This window comes from Bombina bombina, chromosome 3, assembly GCF_027579735.1.
Source record: "Bombina bombina isolate aBomBom1 chromosome 3, aBomBom1.pri, whole genome shotgun sequence".
NCBI classification, from domain to species: Eukaryota; Metazoa; Chordata; class Amphibia; order Anura; family Bombinatoridae; genus Bombina; species Bombina bombina.
This window is the reverse complement of record NC_069501.1, coordinates 43,454,576-43,472,965: the sequence shown is the minus strand read 5'-3', so window position 1 is coordinate 43,472,965 and position 18,390 is coordinate 43,454,576. Positions and strand designations below refer to the sequence as shown.

Sequence of the window (18,390 nt, the reverse complement as noted above, 5' to 3'; positions counted from 1 at the left end):
TTCAGCGGCTTGTAGTTTACCGGGTGCAAAGTTCCTTATAAACATATCACTAAAGATCTCCCTGTTTTCTTCCTCACAAGCCGTTATCTTAAAGGGACATGAAACCCAAATTTTTTCTTTCATGATTTAGAAAGAGCATGCAATTTTAAACAACTTTGTAATTTACTTCTATTATCTAATTTGCTTCATTCTCTAATTATACTTTGCTGAAAAGCATATCTAGATAGGCTCAGTAGCTGCTGATTGGTTGCTGCCCATAGATGCATTGTGTGATTTGCTCACCCATATGCATTGCTATTTATTCAACAAAGGATAGCTAAAGAATGAAGCAAATTAAATAATAGAAATAAATTGGAATGTTGTTTAAAATTATATTCTCTATCTGAATCATGAAAGAAAATGTTTGGGTTTAGTGTCTCTTTAATTGATTTAAAAAAACAAAAAGCAGTACAAAAAAGGTGTGCAGCAAGCCAATATTGACAAGTATTTAAATTGTATTTTTTATTTCTCATTTCATTGTAATGAAGATATTTGCAAACAACCCTATATTGAAATATCACCTTAAAGTGAATGTAAATTTTGATGATAAAGTGCCCCAGGCACTTTAATTCATCAAACTTTACATTTCACTCGTGTTGTGAAAAAAAAAACTTACCTTTTAATCTTGACAGCCACTCCAGCAACCCCCCCCCCCCCCCCCCCCGGTCGTCGCAAGCCATTTCTGACGGCAGAAATGATGGATCCGTCATCCTCCAATTACGGCTTACCCCCCGGAGGAATCAGTGTCTGATTCAACGCCGTAATTGGAGGAAGCTGGATTCCTCATTTTAGACCCTGGAAGAGGCTTTGCGACAGGCAGAGGAAGCTGGAGCAGCTGTCAAGATTAAAAGGTAAGTTTTTTTTCACAACACGAGTGAAATGTAAATTTTGATGAATTAAAGTGCCCCTATTTTTAATCAAATTTTTAAAAACCGGGCACTTTAGCATCAAAATTTACATTCACTTTAAAAAGCCGATTTTAGTCATTGCTGACGTATGAAGAGAGGATCTCCGGGCAGGGGAAGCTGCTCCGGCTGTGAAGAGGAGAGAGGTAAGTTTTTAAACTTTGTAAACTTTGATGAATGAAAGTGCCCCTGTTTTTAATAATATTTTTAAAAACCGGGCTTTCATTAAAGGGACACTGAACTTAATTTTTTTCTTTCATGATTCAGATAGAGCATGACATTTTAAGCAACTTTCTAATTTACTCCTATTATCAAATTTTCTTCATTCTCTTGGTATCTTTATTTGAAATGCAAGAATGTAAGTTTAGATGCCGGCCCATTTTTGGTGAACAACCTGGGTTGTCCTTGCTGATTGGTGGATACATTAATCCACCAATAAAAAAGTGCTATCCATAGTTCTGAACCAAAAGAAAAGCTTAGATGCCTTCTTTTTCAAATAAAGATAGCAAGAAAAAAAAGAAAAATTGATAATAGGAGTAAATTAGAAAGTTGCTTAAAATCTCATGCTCTGAGTCACAAAAGATTGGGTTCAGTGTCCCTTTAATCAAAGATTACCTTCACTTTAACTTTACCCTTATTTTTTCAATATTTAAACAACTAATTTTTTAAAATACATACACAAATTATTCTCAGGCAAATCTTTGTACCTTTAATTCTAATACTTCTATGTAATTTAACTGCATTGCTTATATAATGCCTGGCCTTTTGTATTCAACTGTCAAGCAAATACCAATAAAAATAAATTAATATTTTATATATAATTTTATATACTTCTCTGTTAGTTTCTATGAATATATATTGTGCATCCAGTATTTACAGTTGTATACAGAGAGTATATGGACTTTAATATAAATAATGTATATAAAATAAAAATATTCCTGGTTGCACAAGTGCAATAAGAAAATGTGTTCTATACTAGCAACAGTGCAATAATAAAATGACCTGTGTGAAGAGGTTAAACACATAGTTAAATTTAGCTCCAGAGCAGCATGCACTACCAAGAGGTAGCTGAACAAATCTGGTGAGTCAACGACAAGAGGCATATGTATGTAGCCACCAATCATCAGCTAGGTCCCAGAACCGCATAGTTGCGCCTGAGCCTACCTAGGTATGCTTTTCAACAAAGTACATTTGATAAAAGAAGTAAACTGAAAACACTTAAAAAGTAAATGCTCTATCTGATCCATGAAGTTTTTTTTTTACATTCATGTCCCTTTATTAAATTCAAGTATTCATCCCACAACTGGGTTGAGTAACATGCCATTTAACCCTTTGAGTGCTAAGCAATTTCCCCACCTGGGTGCCAAGCTGGATGAGGTTTTTTTTTTCTTTTTCTAAATATATATTTTTCTAACTTTTTTTTTAGATCCCCAAGACTTATACCGTTGGAAAGGTTAGGTGATTACCTTTCCAATGGTCTTGGGGGCCTGTAGCTGCTTAGATCCCTGAGATACAGGCTTCTAAGCAGCATGTCCTCATTTCCCTATACTGTTCATTGTAATTTTTCAATAAAATTGTGCTTTGACATCATCACGGCATTGCGTAAAACGTGAAGCCCTGGCGATGCCTGTCCCTATACAGGCCCGATCGCTGGGGTGGGAGTCGATGGGAGCCCCCAGATTGCCCTCAAGGTGGGTGAGTGCTAGCGACGGCTCTGAGCTGCCGTCAGCACCTGACTGGGAAAATTTGCGACGGCTCAAAGCCGTCGTTAGCACTCAAAGAATAAAATAAAAAAAAACAAGTGAAAACCCAAATCATAGTTACCGAGTGTATTTCATTAGTAAGATTGAATTTATGCCATTTTAAAAGTAAAATACAATAGAGCAATGAGCTGATTGAAGAAACTGTCATCTGTAGGGCTTGACAAATCCAGGGATCAAGGAGGCCTTGGCTCCTAAAATTTTACTTTTGGCTCTTGAAAATTTGTGTTTGACACCTCAATACATAGATCTGTCAAGCACTGGCTCCTAGCAGCTGATCGGACATAAACAGAGTCATGATACACGGCTGACACATGTAATATGACCCAGCTGCCTGCGGCGTGGGGGAAGTTTGAAAACACATTTATAGACAGATACAAATGAGAGAATAACTCAACTGACTCATAATATAAAATGAATAAACTCCAATTTTCAACCAGTATAAACATTAGGCTGCTAATGAGGTGTTTCACTGAAATTAAATTCATGAGCAGGCCTGTCATCATTTATTTAAAGGACATAATATTCCACATAGTCAACACTTAATAATACACCAGTAACTGAAACAATTTATTTTACAAATACATAAAGTATAATTCTGACACATCTCAAACTATTGAATTAAAGGCTGCAAAACAGGAATATACTAAAAAATGCATATAATTTAGCTCATAAAAGTGTTACAAATATTTATAAAGAACAATTGTAATATAAGATATAGGTCTGTTTATTTCACTATGACAATCCATTCAATTTCATATTGTAAATGAGTCACATAGACATTTCTCAGCCTGCAGTATTTGCTCTTCATGATTAAAGAAAAATTTGTATTTAAACAAAAAGACCAGAGTGTGAGATAATACATAAATATAAATACCAACTGAGCTCATCCTGAACTCATCAGAATTATAGCCCAAAATATAATTTAGCAATAATACTCCTCTGTATTTACTAATTTATGGATAATGTTTATGTCTGTATATATTTGTATCAGTTATTGTGTTATTAAATGTCAGTTCAGGGTGAACTCAGCTGGTACCCTATGTTTGTAGTGTCAGTAGGGTTTATGTGCGTGTGTATAAGGAAATGTTTATTAATATGTATGTACGGAGTACCTGTAGGGTGGGTGTGTGTGTGTGTATATATATATATATATATAATAATATATATATGAATATTTATGAATAACAGTTATTGTATTATTAAATGTCAGTTCAGGATGAGCTCAGCTGGTGCCCTATGTATGTAGTGTCAGTAGGGTTTATGTGTGCATAATCTGTGTGTATATAAGGGAATATCAGTTATTGTGTTATTAAATATCAGTTCAGGATGAGCTCAGCTGGTACCTGTAGGGTTTATTTGTGTGTGTGTGTAATATATATATATCTATATCTATGAATCTTTATGAATATCAGTTATTGTGTTATTAAATATCAGTTCAGGATGAGCTCAGCTGGTACCTGTAGGGTTTATTTGTGTGTGTGTGTAATATATATATATCTATATCTATGAATCTTTATGAATCTCAGTTATTGTGTTATTAAATGTCAGTTCAGGGTGAGCTCAGCTGGTACCCTATGTATGTAGTGTCAGTAGGGTTTGTGTGTGTAGCACACTGATGACAAGTACATACATTGGGCACCAGCTGAGCTCACCCTGAACTGACATTTAATAACCCTATAACTGAAACAAATACATACACATAGACATAAATATATACGTAAGGGTATCGTTATTACTAAGCACTAAATGCCAGTGCTGAGGCGGCAGCAGGGACACACTGGTACAATCTGCCGGACACACACGCAGAGCTGTCACACTCACACAGCAGATCCCCGGGCCTCGGAGCTGACGCAGTACCTGTCTCCGGACCTCACACGTCCCACACTACTGAATGTCACAGAGGTCGCAGTGTCGCGCTGCCTCCGTTGTAATCCCAGCACTTTCTTCGGAGCTGTCCTCGGTGTCAGGCCTGAGCTACCGCAGCCGGTATTTGTCCTGCGTGTGCGAGTGAAGTGACTGCGCATGCGGAATGTGAAGGCCTTGTGGAGGTTTCTGGTAAGGGCTAGAAGCAAGAGTTCGCACTGCGGCTTCCGTACTCTGGCTGCCATCTTGCTACTCTTTACTGTCAGTGTCATTGTCGATGGGATGTTTAGATAGGCGACCATATTGGTACTCCCTTGTCCCGTAATAGGTTAGACTTTGTACATACAATATTATATATTATCTGGGATTATGACTGCGCGATGTAGAACGTCGTTTAAAAAAATAAAACGTATTAAAACATGCTATAGTGAGATACTATAACACTATACCATATTGTAACGTTGCACAATAACAAAACCATTTTACCCCTAAAAGGCCACTTTAATATTAAATAATGCTTTGGTTTTACACCACTGAGTCTGGTCTATTATAAAATGACTTATTGATTCCACACACGGTTCAGAGGCGAAAACACAGCTCCCTCAAGTCCCAACATGTCCCAGAGACTTTCCAAGACGGGGAGGTGAGGGAACTTTAGGCGGTGGCTCTCCCACCTTAGCCTATGTGTTGCGTGTGGAACTATAACAGGAGGGGCACAGATGTGCTGTGGGCAGGACCAGGCACATCACGGTGCCAGTGGGTGCCACCTCTTGCCCTGCCATGTACTGGACAGTGACACTTACTGAGGAGGAGCGTGGTTTAGGGTGTGGTGTGTGGGCGTTATGTGGGCGTGATCTTTATGTAAAAGTTACAAATAAAAACACAAGCCGCCCTGAAATTAATTACCACAATTATCAATGTCTGACAGCATGAATGTAACCTGCAATGCATTTGTAATTGTACAGTCATTCATATTTCTTTACAGACATTAAACACCTCAAGATATTAATATAAGTGTTTAAATTTCATGTAGTTAATCAACTTTGCAATAAACTTTAATTATTTACTGCAATTTAGTTCTGAATACTGAGGGCTTCCAAATCATGTTAAAGGGACAGTCTAGTCAAAATTAAACTTTCATGATTTCTAACCTGTTGAACTGCCTCGTCTCAGTTTATTTTGACACTGCTACTTCATGTGTGTCATAGATAAAATTGTTCTCACCTGGAGTTGAGTCAGCACTGATTGGCTAAAATGCAAGTCTGTCAAATGAAATGAGATAAGGGGCAGTCTGCAGAGGCTTAGAAACAAGGTAATCACAGAGGTAAAAAGTATATTAATATAACCATATTGGTTGTGCAAAATTGGGGAATGGGTAATACAGGGATTATCTATCTTTTTAAACAATAACAATTCTGGAGTAGACTGTCCCTTTAAACATGGAAGTACAGACACCGCTGTATTCCACACAGTCATTGGTCGCACACTCTAATAAGCCATTTATAACTTTTCCTAAATGGCCTGAGCAGTAAAGGTAACCTAAGTTACAATATGGCACTGCCCACTTTTTTTATGGACATTATTAATGGGACAGGAAATCCCAAAATTTTCTCTTTCATGATTTGGATAGAAAATACAATTTTAAACAACTTTCCAATTTACTTCTATTATCAAATTTGCTTCAATCTCTTGTTATCCTTTGCTGTAGTAATAACATTGCACTACTGGCAGCTAGCTAGAACACATCTAAATCAGCCAATTGCAAGAGACAAATGTGTGCAGGCACCAATCAGCAGCTAGCTCCCACTATTGTAGGATATGTGCGTAAAACTTTTCAACTAGAGATACCAAGATAACAAAGCACATTTGAAAATAGAAGTTAATTTAAAAGTGTCTTAAAATGACATGCTCTATCTGAATCATACATTTTTGTTTATTTTTTTTTAACTTTCCTATCCCTTTAAAGTGATAGTAAATCCCAGAGTTTGTGAAACGCTAGGATTTACCAGTGGAACAAATAAAGGGGACTTTCAGTGATGAAGTATAAAATACTGTAGACAAAAAGGAACTTTCAGCATTAAGTGGTCACTGCGCTGAGCACCTCAGGCAGCCCACTGCAGAACGCTATTTTGCTGTGAGGTGATGCCAGCCAATAGCGTGCTAGCTATGCACGGCTATTGGCTAAGAAGTGGAAACGTCACCTCACAGCAAAATAGTGTTCTGCTGTGACCTGCCTGAGGCGCTCAGTGCGGTGAACACTTTAGACAAATAAAGGAACTTTCAGCATAAAGTATTTTATACCTCATGACTGAAAGTCCGTCGTCTGTCTTGGAAAGGGCTGGAAGCGAACCTGATCGCTTCCAGCTGCTTTCCGGTTATTGCAGCGATGCCTCGATATCAAGGCATCCTGCAATAACCTTTTTTACCCCTTCGTGGCCCTCTCTGCACAGGGCATCGAAGGCCGCAATCATTGGTGGGTGGGAGGCCATCGATGGATTCCAGAAGAGTGAGGGGGCGGGTGGGAACAGCTACACTACAGAATTTTTTTTCCCCATAAGTGGGAGAAAGGGGGGAGGAAAGCAATAAAAAATTATCTAAGGGATCTGAAAGGGGGGGGGGGGTTGGTCTATGGGGTGGGGGAAGCTACACTACAGGAAAAAAAATAATAATAAAAAAAAAAAAAAAATGTATTTTATTCTAAACTGGGTACTGGCAGACAGCTGCCAGTACCCAAGATGGCTCCCAATAAGGCAGAGGGGGAGGGTTAGAGAGCTGTTTGGAGGGGGAGGGGGGGGTCAGGGAGGATGGGGGGGGTCAGGGAGGATGGGGGCTAAGGGGGAATCCTATACAGCAGCATATGTAAATATGCTTTATATATATATATATATATATATATATATATATATATATATATATATATATATATATATATATATACACACCTTTTATTTTTAGTACTGGCAGACTTTCTGCCAGTACTTAAGATGGCAGGGACAATTGTGGGGTGGGGGAGAGAAGAGAACTGTTTGGGAGGGATCAGGGGGTGTGATGTGTCAGGTGGAAGGCTGATCTCTACTCTAAAGTTAAAATTAACCCTGCAAGCTCCCTAATTAACCCCTTCACTGCTGGGCATAATACATATGTGATGCGCAGCAGCATTTAGCGGCCTTCTAATTACCAAAAAGCAACGCCAAAGCCATATATGTCTGCTATTTCTGAACAAAGGGGATCCCAGAGAAGCATTTACAATCATTTGTGCCATAATTGCACAAGCTGTTTGTAAATAATTTCAGTGAGAAACCTAAAGTTTGTGAAAAAGGGAACAGTTGTTTTTATTTGATTAATACTTTGGGTTGTCTACTACACTACAGCTAAAATTAACCCTACAAGCTCCCTAATTAACCCCTTCACTGCTGGGCATAATACACGTGTGATGCGCAGCAGCATTTAGCAGCCTTCTAATTACCAAAAAGCAACGCCAAAGCCATATATGTCTGCTATTTCTGAACAAAGGGAATCCCAGAGAAGCATTTACAATCATTTGTGCCATAATTGCACAAGCTGTTTGTAAATAATTTCAGTGAGAAACCTAAAATTGCGATCAAATTTAAAAAAAACTTTAAATTTTTCACATTTGGCGGTGAAATGGTGGCATGAAATATACCAAGATCGGACTAGATCAATACTTTGGGATGTCTTCCAAAAAAAATATATATATATGTCAAGGGATATTCAGGGATTCCTGGAAGATATCAGTGTCCCAATGTAACTAGTGCCAATTTTGAAAAAAAGTGGCTTGGAATTAGCAAAGTGCTACTTGTATGTATTGCCCTATAACTTACAAAAAAAGCAAAGAACATGTAAACATTGGGTATTTCTAAACTCAGGACAAAATTAAGAAACTATTTAGCATGGGTGTTTTTTGGTGGTTGTAGATGTGTAACAGATTTTGGGGGTCAAAGTTAGAAAAACATAATTTATCCTTACCTGATAAATTTATTTCTCTTGTGGTGTATCCAGTCCACGGATCATCCATTACTTGTGGGATATTCTCCTTCCCAACAGGAAGTTGCAAGAGGATCACCCACAGCAGAGCTGCTATATAGCTCCTCCCCTAACTGCCATATCTAGTCATTCGAACGAAGACAAGCAGAGAAAGGAGAAACCATAGGGTGCAGTGGTGACTGTAAAGTTAAAAAAAATACCTGCCTTAAAATGACAGGGCGGGGCGTGGACTGGATACACCACAAGAGAAATAAATTTATCAAGTAAGCATAAATTATGTTTTCTCTTGTAAGGTGTATCCAGTCCACGGATCATCCATTACTTGCATTACTTGTGGGATACCAATACCAAAGCTAAAGTACACGGATGAAGGGAGGGACAAGGCAGGTACCACTGCCTGTAAAACCTTTCTCCCAAAAATAGCCTCCGAAGAAGCAAAAGTATCAAATTTATAGAATTTTGAAAAGGTATGAAGCGAAGACCAACTCGCCGCCTTGCAAATCAACAGAAGCCTCATTTTTAAAGGCCCAAGTGGAAGCCACAGCTCTAGTAGAATGAGCTGTAATCCTTACAGGAGGCTGCTGGCCAGCAGTCTCATAAGCTAAGCGTATTATACTCCTTAGCCAAAAAGAAAGAGAAGTTGCCGAAGCCTTTTGGCCTCTCCTCTGTCCAGAGTAGACAACAAACAAAGCAGATGTTTGACAAAAATCTTTAGTAGCTTGTAAATAATACTTTAAAGCACGAACCACGTCAAGATTGTGTAATAGACTTTCCTTCTTTGAAGAAGGATTAGGACACAATGATGGAACAACAATCTCCTGATTGATATTCTTATTAGATACCACCTTAGGTAAAAAAACAGGTTTGGTACGCAGAACTACCTTATCTGCATGGAAGATCAGATAAGGAGAATCACATAGTAAGGCAGATAACTCGGAAACTCTGCGAGCCGAGGAACTGGCGACCAAAAAAAGAACTTTCCAAGATTAAAGTTTGATATCTATGGAATGAAGAGGTTCAAACGGAACCCCTTGAAGAACTTTAAGAACCAAATTTAAACTCCATGGCGGAGCAACAGGTTTAAACACAGGCTTGATTCTAACTAAAGCCTGACAAAATGCCTGAACGTCTAGAACTTCTGCCAGACGCTTGTGTAAAAGAATAGACAGAGCAGAAATCTGTCCCTTTAAGGAACTAGCTGACAATCCTTTTTCCAATCCTTCTTGGAGAAAACAGAATTTATGTTTACCTGATAAATTACTTTCTCCAACGGTGTGTCCGGTCCACGGCGTCATCCTTACTTGTGGGATATTCTCTTCCCCAACAGGAAATGGCAAAGAGCCCAGCAAAGCTGGTCACATGATCCCTCCTAGGCTCCGCCTACCCCAGTCATTCGACCGACGTAAAGGAGGAATATTTGCATAGGAGAAACCATATGATACCGTGGTGACTGTAGTTAAAGAAAATAAATTATCAGACCTGATTAAAAAACCAGGGCGGGCCGTGGACCGGACACACCGTTGGAGAAAGTAATTTATCAGGTAAACATAAATTCTGTTTTCTCCAACATAGGTGTGTCCGGTCCACGGCGTCATCCTTACTTGTGGGAACCAATACCAAAGCTTTAGGACACGGATGAAGGGAGGGAGCAAATCAGGTCACCTAAATGGAAGGCACCACGGCTTGCAAAACCTTTCTCCCAAATATAGCCTCAGAAGAAGCAAAAGTATCAAACTTGTAAAATTTGGTAAAAGTGTGCAGTGAAGACCAAGTCGCTGCCCTACATATCTGATCAACAGAAGCCTCGTTCTTGAAGGCCCATGTGGAAGCCACAGCCCTAGTGGAATGAGCTGTGATTCTTTCAGGAGGCTGCCGTCCGGCAGTCTCATAAGCCAATCTGATGATGCTTTTAATCCAAAAAGAGAGAGAGGTAGAAGTTGCTTTTTGACCTCTCCTTTTACCAGAATAAACAACAAACAAGGAAGATGTTTGTCTAAAATCCTTTGTAGCATCTAAATAGAATTTTAGAGCGCGAACAACATCCAAATTGTGCAACAAACGTTCCTTCTTTGAAACTGGATTCGGACACAAAGAAGGCACGACTATCTCCTGGTTAATGTTTTTGTTAGAAACAACTTTCGGAAGAAAACCAGGTTTAGTACGTAAAACTACCTTATCTGCATGGAACACCAGATAAGGAGGAGAACACTGCAGAGCAGATAATTCTGAAACTCTTCTAGCAGAAGAAATTGCAACCAAAAACAAAACTTTCCAAGATAATAACTTAATATCAACGGAATGTTAGCAAACCCAGAATTTTTCGCCGCTAACCTAGCCAATTGCAAAGTGGCGTCTAGGGTGAAAGAATTAGCCAATTTGAGAGCACGGATTCTGTCCATAATCTCCTCATAAGGAGGAGAATCACTATCGATCGCCTTTTCTAGCTCATCGAACCAGAAACACGCGGCTGTAGTGACTGGGACAATGCATGAAATTGGTTGTAGAAGGTAACTAAAATAACGGAACCGGAGCCGTTTTATCTTTAACCCCTTTACAGTCCCTGGTATCTGCTTTGCTGAGACCCAACCAAGCCCAAAGGGGAATACGATACCAAATGACGCCTTCAGAAAGTCTTTTCTATGTATCAGAGCTCCTCACACATGCGACTGCATGTCATGCTTCTCAAAAACAAGTGCGCAATACCGGCGCGAAAATGAGGCTCTGCCTATGATTAGGGAAGGCCCCTAGAGAATAAGGTGACCAAAACAGTGCCTGCCGATATTATTTTACAAAATACCCAGATTAAATGATTCCTCAAGGCTAAATATGTTTATATATGAATCGATTTAGCCCAGAAAATGTCTACAGTCTTAACAAGCCCTTGTGAAGCCCTTATTTACTGTCTGTAATAAAAATGGCTTACCGGATCCCATAGGGAAAATGACAGCTTCCAGCATTACATCGTCTTGTTAGAATGTGTCATACCTCAAGCAGCAAAAGTCTGCTCACTGTTCCCCCAACTGAAGTTAATTCCTCTCAACAGTCCTGTGTGGAACAGCCATCGATTTTAGTAACGGTTGCTAAAATCATTTTCCTCTTACAAACAGAAATCTTCATCTCTTTTCTGTTTCAGAGTAAATAGTACATACCAGCACTATTTTAAAATAACAAACTCTTGATTGAATAATAAAAACTACAGTTAAACACTAAAAAACTCTAAGCCATCTCCGTGGAGATGTTGCCTGTACAACGGCAAAGAGAATGACTGGGGTAGGCGGAGCCTAGGAGGGATCATGTGACCAGCTTTGCTGGGCTCTTTGCCATTTCCTGTTGGGGAAGAGAATATCCCACAAGTAAGGATGACGCCGTGGACCGGACACACCTATGTTGGAGAAAAGATAATATCTTGGGAATCCTGACTTTACTCCATGAGTAGCCCTTGGATTCACACCAATAAAGATATTTATGCCCTATCTTATGATAGATTTTCCTGGTGACAGGCTTTCGTGCCTGAATCAAGGTATTAATGACTGACTCGGAGAAGCCACGCTTTGATAGAATCAAGCGTTCAATCTCCAGGCAGTCAGTCTCAGAGAAATTAGATTTGGATGGTTGAAAGGACCTTGAAGTAGAAGGTCCTGTCTCAGCGGCAGAGTCCATGGTGGAAAGGATGACATGTCCACCAGATCTGCATACCAAGTCCTGCGTGGCCACGCAGGCGCTATCAAGATCACTAATGCTCTCTCCTGCTTGATTTTGGCAATCAGACGAGAGAGCAGAGGAAACGGTGCAAACACATAAGCCAGGTTGAAAGACCAAGGTGCTGCTAGAGCATCTATCAGCGTCGCCTTGGGATCCCTGGACCTGGATCCGTAACAAGGAAGTTTGGCGTTCTGGCGAGACGCCATGAGATCCAGTTCTGGTTTGCCCCAACGATGAATCAATTGTGCAAACACCTCCGGATGGAGTTCCCACTCCCCCGGATGAAAAGTCTGACGACTTAGAAAATCCGCCTCCCAGTTCTCTACACCTGGGATATGGATAGCGGATAGGTGGCAAGAGTGAATCTCTGCCCAGCAAATTATCTTTGAGACTTCTAACATCGTTAGGGAACTCCTTGTTCCCCCTTGATGGTTGATGTAAGCCACAGTCGTGATGTTGTCCGGCTGAAATCTGATGAACCTCATTGTCGCTAGCTGAGGCCAAGCCTGAAGAGCATTGAATATTGCTCTCAGTTCCAGAATATTTATTGGAAGGAGCGTCTCCTCCTGAGTCCACAATCCCTGAGCCTTCAGGGAGTTCCAGACTGCCCCCCAGCCTAGAAGGCTGGCATCTGTCGTCACAATTGTCCAATCTGGCCTGCGAAAGGTCATACCTTTGGACAGATGGACCCGAGATAGCCACCAGAGAAGAGAATCCCTGGTCTCATGCTCCAGATTTAGTAGAGGGGACAAATCTGTGTAATCCCCATTCCACTGACTGAGCATGCAGAGTTGCAGCGGTCTGAGATGTAGGCGTGCAAAACGGCACTATGTCCATTGCCGCTACCATTAAGCCGATTACTTCCATACACTGAGCCACCGAAGGGCGAGAAGTGGAATAAAGAACACGGCAGGAATTTAGAAGTTTTGATAACCTGGTCTCTGTCAGGTAAATCCTCATTTCTACAGAATCTATTAGAGTTCCCAGAAAGGAGACTCTTGTGAGAGGGGATAGAGAACTCTTTTCTTCGTTCACCTTCCACCCATGCGACCTCAGAAATGCCATAACTATGTCCGTATGAGACTTGGCAATTTGGAAATTTGACGCCTGTATCAGAATGTCGTCTAAATAAGGGGCCACTGCTATGCCCCGCGGTCTTAGGACCGCCAGAAGTGACCCCAGAACCTTCGTAAAGATTCTTGGGGCTGTAGCTAATCCAAAGGGAAGAGCTACAAACTGGTAATGCCTGTCTAGGAAGGCAAACCTGAGAAACCGATGATTATCTTTGCGTATCGGAATGTGAAGATAAGCATCCTTTAAAGGCCACTGTAGTCATATATTGACCCTCCTGGATCATAGGTAGGATGGTACGAATAGTCTCCATCTTGAACAGATTCCCTGTTCCTCTTTTGGAACTGGATGGATCACTCCCATAACTAGGAGGTCTTTAACACAGTGTAAGAATGCCTCTCTCTTTATCTGGTTTGCAGATAATTGTGAAAGGTGAAATCTCCCTTTTGGAGGGGAAGCTTTGAAGTCCAGAAGATATCCCTGGGATATAATTTCCAACGCCCAGAGATCCTGGACATCTCTTGCCCAAGCCTGGGCGAAGAGTGAAAGTCTGCCCCCTACTAGATCCGTCACCGGATAGGGGGCCGATCCTTCATGCTGTCTTAGAGGCAGCAGCAGGCTTTTTGGACTGCTTGCCTTTGTTCCAGGTCTGGTTAGGTTTCCAGACTGACGTGGACTGAGCAAAAGTTCCCTCTTGTTTTGCATTAGAGGAAGTTGATGCCGCACTCGCCTTGAAGTTTCGAAAGGCACGAAAATTAGTCTGTCTGGCCCTTGATTTGGACCTATCCTGAGGAAGGGCATGACCTTTTCCTCCAGTGATATCAGAAATGATCTCCTTCAAACCAGGCCCGAATAGGGTTTGCCCCTTGAAGGGAATGTTAAGCAGCTTAGACTTTGAAGTAACGTCAGCTGACCATGATTTAAGCCATAGCGCCCTGCGCGCCTGAATAGCAAAACCAGAATTCTTAGCCGTTAGTTTAGTCAAATGAACAATGGCATCAGAAACAAAAGAATTGGCTAGCTTAAGTGCTCTAAGCTTGTCAAGTATGTCATCCAATGGGGTCTCTACCTGTAAAGCCTCTTCCAGAGACTCAAACCAGAAAGCCGCAGCAGCAGTGACTGGGGCAATGCATGCAAGGGGCTGTAGAATAAAACCCTGTTGAATAAACATTTTCTTAAGGTAACCCTCTAACTTTTTATCCATTGGATCTGAGAAAGCACAACTGTCCTCAACAGGGATAGTAGTACGCTTAGCTAGGGTAGAAACTGCTCCCTCCACCTTAGGAACTGTCTGCCATAAGTCCCGTGTGGTGGCATCTATTGGAAACATTTTCTTAAATATAGGAGGGGGAGAGAACGGCACACCTGGTCTATCCCATTCCTTAGTAATAATTTCTGTAAACCTTTTAGGTATTGGAAAAACATCAGTGCATACCGGCACTGCATAGTATTTGCCCAATCTACACAATTTTTCTGGCACTGCAATTGTATCACAGTCATTCAGAGCAACTAAAACCTCCCTGAGCAACATGCGGAGGTGTTCAAGCTTAAATTTAAATGTAGACATATCAGAACCAGGTTGAATCTTTTTTCCTGAGTCAGAACCATCACCCACAGAAAGAAGCTCTCCTTCCTCAGCTTCTGTATATTGTGAGGGAGTATCAGACATAGCTCTTAAAGCGTCAGTATGCTCTGTATTTCTTCTAACTCCAGAGCTATCTTGCTTTCCTCTAAACCCAGGTAGTCTGGATAATACCGCTGACAGGGTATTATCCATGACCGCCGCCATGTCTTGTAAAGTAAACGCGATGGGCGCACTTGATGTACTTGGCGCCATTAGAGCGAGAGTCCCTCGAGCGGGAGTCAAAGGGTCTGACACGTGGGGCGAGTTAGTCGGCATAACTTCCCCCTCGTCAGAATCCTCTGGTGATACATTTTTTAAAGACAGAATATGATCTTTATTACATAACCCCTTAAGGACCAAGGCCATTTTTCAATTTCTTTCCCTGAAGGACCAGGGCTATTTTTAAATTTCTGCAGTGTTTGTGTTTAGCTGTAATTTTCCTCTTACTCATTTACTGTACCCATACATATTATATACCGTTTTTCTCGCCATTAAATGGACTTTCTAAAGATACCATTTTTTTCATCATATCTTATCATTTACTTTAAAAAAATGATAAAATATTAGGAAAAAAAAACACTTTTTCTAACTTTGACCCCCACAATCTGTTACACATCTACAATCACCAAAAAACACCCATGCTAAATAGTTTCTAAATTTTGTCCTGAGTTTAGAAATACCCAATGTTTACATGTTCTTTGCTTTTTTTGCAACTTATAGGGCCATAAATACAAGTAGCACTTTGCTATTTCCAAACCACTTTTTTTCAAAATTAGAGCTAGTTACATTGGAACACTGATATCTTTCAGGAATCCCTGATTAACCCTTGACATGTATATATTTTTTTTTAGAAGACATCCCAAAGTATTGATCTAGGCCCATTTTGGTATATTTCATGCTACCATATGCAATCAAATAAAAAAAATTGTTCACTTTTTCCCAAATATTTTCACAAACTTTAGGTTTCTCACTGAAATTATTTACAAACAACTTGTGCAATTATGGCATACATGGTTGTAAATGCTTCTCTGGGATCCCCTTTGTTCAGAAATAGCAGACATATATGACTTTGGCGTTGCTTTTTGGTAATTAGAAGGCCGCTAAATGCCACTGCGCATCACAAGTGTATTATGCCCAGCAGTGAAGGGGTTAATTAGGGAGCATGTAGGGAGCGTCTAGGGTTAATTTTAGCTTTAGTGTAGTGTAGTAGACAACCCCAAGTATTGATCTAGGCCCATCTTGGTATATTTCATGCTACCATTTCACCGCTAAATGCGATCAAATAAAAAAAAAACGTAAAATTTTTCACAATTTTAGGTTTCTCACTGAAATTATTTACAAACAACTTTTCAAAGTATGGCATAAATGATTGTAAATGCTTCTCTGGGATCCCCTTTGTTCAGAAATAGCAGACATATATGGCTTTGGTGTTGCTTTTTGGTAATTATAAGGCCGCTAAATGCTGCTGCGCATCACATGTGTATTATGGCTAGCAGTTAAGGGGTTAATTAGGGAGCTTGTAGGGAGCTTGCAGGGTTAATTTTAGCTTTAGTGTAGAGATCAGCCTCCCACCTGACACATCAGACCCCCTGATCCCTCCCAAACAGCTCCCTTCCCTCCCCCACCCCACAATTGTCCCTGCCATCTTAAGTACTGGCAGAAAGTCTGCCAGTACTAAAATAAAAGGTATATTTAAAATAAAATAAAAAATTGTATTGCATATTTACATATGCAGCTGTGTAGGACCCCCCCTTAGCCCCCAACCTCCCTGATCCCCCCCAAACAGCTCTCTAACCCTTCACCTCTACCTTACTGGGAGCCATCTTGGTTACTGGCAGCTGTCTGCCAGTACCCTGTTTTCAAATACAAATGTGTTTTTTTTATTTTTTTTTATTTTTTCCTGTAGTGTAGCTTCCCCCCCCCCCCACAGACCAATTACCCCCCCGCTTCCAGATCCCTTAGATTTACTTTTGTTGGGGATTTTATCCCCCCTTACTGCCACTCATATAGCATGTATTTGCTGTAGTGTAGCGGTTCCCACCCGCTCCCTCCCCGTGCACGCGCCCGCCCGCCACCCCCTGTGCACGCGTGCGCTCCCGACTATCCCGCCCCCCTCTCTCTTCAGTTTTTCATCGATGGCCGCCCACCCGCCTCCCACGGTCAGCTCCCACCCACCAACGATTGCGGCCATCGATGCCGGTGCAGAGAGGGCCACAGAGTGGCTCTCTCTGCATCGGATGGGGGAAAAAGGTTATTGCAGGATGCCTCGATATGGAGGCATCACTGCAATAACCGTAAAGCGGCTGGAAGCGATCAGGATCGCTTCCAGCCGCTTTAATCCCCAAAGTCGTACAGGGTACGTCGCTGGTCTTTAAAGACCAGGTTGTGTGCGACGTACCCTGTACGACTCGTGTCGTTAAGGGGTTAAAGTGAAATCAGTACATTTGGTACACATTCTAAGAGGGGGTTCCACCATGGCTTTTAAACATAATGAACAAGGAGTTTCCTCTATGTCAGACATGTTTAAACAGACTAGCAATGAGACCAGCAAGCTTGGAAAACACTTTAAATCAAGTTGACAAGCAAAAAATAAAAACGGTACTGTACCTTTAAGAGAAACAAATTGTCAGAATTTGAAAAACAGTGGAAAAAAAAAAGCAGTAAATCAAACGAAATTTTTACAGTGTGTATAATAAGCTAACAGAGCATTGCACCCACTTGCAAATGGATGATTAACCCCTTAGTTCAAAAAACGGATAAAAAAACACGATAGACGTTTTTTTAACAGTCACAACAAACTGCCACGGCCCTGCTGTGGGCCTACCTTCCCAAACAAATGACTTTGGAAAGCCTAAGAGCCCTTTAGAGATGTCCTATAGCATTCAGGGGACTCCTGGAGGAAGCTGGATGTCTCAGTCTGTAAAAGTTACTGCGCAATAAAGCACTAAATTAGGCCCCTCCCACTCATAGTAACACAGTGGAAAGCCTCAGGAAACTGTTTCTAGGCAAATTTAAGCCAGCCATGTGGAAAAAAAAACTAGGCCCCAATAAAGTTTTATAACCAAAGTATATATAAAAATGTTTAAACATGCCAGCAAATTCTTTATATTGTAAATCTATAAGAGTATTACCTCAGAAAGTAAGCATGATACCAGTCGCTATTAAATCACTGTATTCAGGCTTACCTTACATAAATCTGGTATCAGCAGCATTTTCTAGCAATCACATCTTCTAGAAAAAAATTTTAACTGCACATACCTCATAGCAGGATAACCTGCAAGCCATTCCCCCGCTGAAGTTACCTCTCTCTTCAGTCATGTGTGAGAACAGCAATGGATCTTAGTTACAACCTGCTAAGATCATAGAAATCACAGGCAGATTCTTCTTCTATTATCTGCCTGGGACAAAATAGTACAAC

At 40.7% G+C, this 18,390-nt stretch overlaps 1 protein-coding gene across 4 annotated transcripts in view; it reads right to left on the bottom strand.

Annotated features, from left to right (window-relative positions):
• KPNA1 (karyopherin subunit alpha 1) overlaps nt 1-4,737 on the bottom strand; it is a 244,350-nt gene extending 239,613 nt beyond the window's left edge. For 2 of the 4 annotated variants that reach the window (XM_053705810.1, XM_053705808.1), the window contains exon 1: nt 4,565-4,737. The gene's annotated coding sequence lies outside the window, so the exon portion shown is untranslated. Of the gene's footprint in view, nt 1-4,528 lie in introns of all 4 variants that reach the window. The other 2 variants (XM_053705809.1, XM_053705811.1) reach the window with 2 other exon arrangements.
• Nucleotides 4,738-18,390: the final 13,653 nt, after the last annotated feature.